The sequence below is a fragment of the Arachis ipaensis genome, chromosome B8 (assembly GCF_059453495.1).
Source record: "Arachis ipaensis isolate K30076 ecotype BB chromosome B8, ASM5945349v1, whole genome shotgun sequence".
NCBI lineage: Eukaryota > Viridiplantae > Streptophyta > Magnoliopsida > Fabales > Fabaceae > Arachis > Arachis ipaensis.
In genome coordinates, this window is record NC_142443.1 from 47,540,043 (window position 1) to 47,540,658 (window position 616).

Here is a 616-nt window from a genome sequence, read left to right on the forward strand (position 1 = left end):
GATCATATTGACTTGCTGAGTCAATATTTTATTCTGAGCCAATATGGCATTCAGAGTATCAATTTCAAGAACTCCCTTCCTCATAGGCGTCCCATTATTCACAGGATTCCTTTCAGAAATGTACATGAACTGGTTATTTGCAACCATGTCAATGAGTTCTTGAGCTTCTGCAGGTGTTTTCTTTAGGTGAATGGATCCACCTGCAGAATGGTCCAATGAAATTTTAGATAATTCAGATAGACCATCATAGAATATATCCAGGATGGTCCATTCTGAAAGCATGTCAGAAGGACACCTTTTAGTCAGTTCCTTGTATCTCTCCCAAGCTTCATAGAGGGATTCACCTTCCTTTTGTCTGAAAGTTTGAACATCCACTCTAAGCTTACTAAGCTTTTGAGGAGGAAAGAACTTGGCTAAGAAAGCCGTGACCAGCATATCCCAAGAGTTCAGGCTGTCCTTAGGTTGAGAGTCCAACCATACTCTAGCTCTGTTTCTTACAGCAAACGGGAAAAGCATAAGCCTGTAGACCTCAGGATCAACCCCATTGGTCTTAACAGTATCACAGATTTACAAGAATTCAGTTAAGAACTGAAAAGGATCTTCTGATAGAAGTCCA

General features: G+C 40.4%; 1 non-coding gene across 1 annotated transcript; it reads left to right on the forward strand.

The window, feature by feature from the left end:
• Nucleotides 1-276: 276 nt before the first annotated feature.
• LOC148547965 (small nucleolar RNA R71) lies at nucleotides 277-384 on the forward strand. Its single transcript, XR_015898879.1, has one exon. It is a non-coding gene; the product is annotated as a small nucleolar RNA R71 (small nucleolar RNA).
• The last annotated feature ends 232 nt before the right edge of the window (nucleotides 385-616 follow it).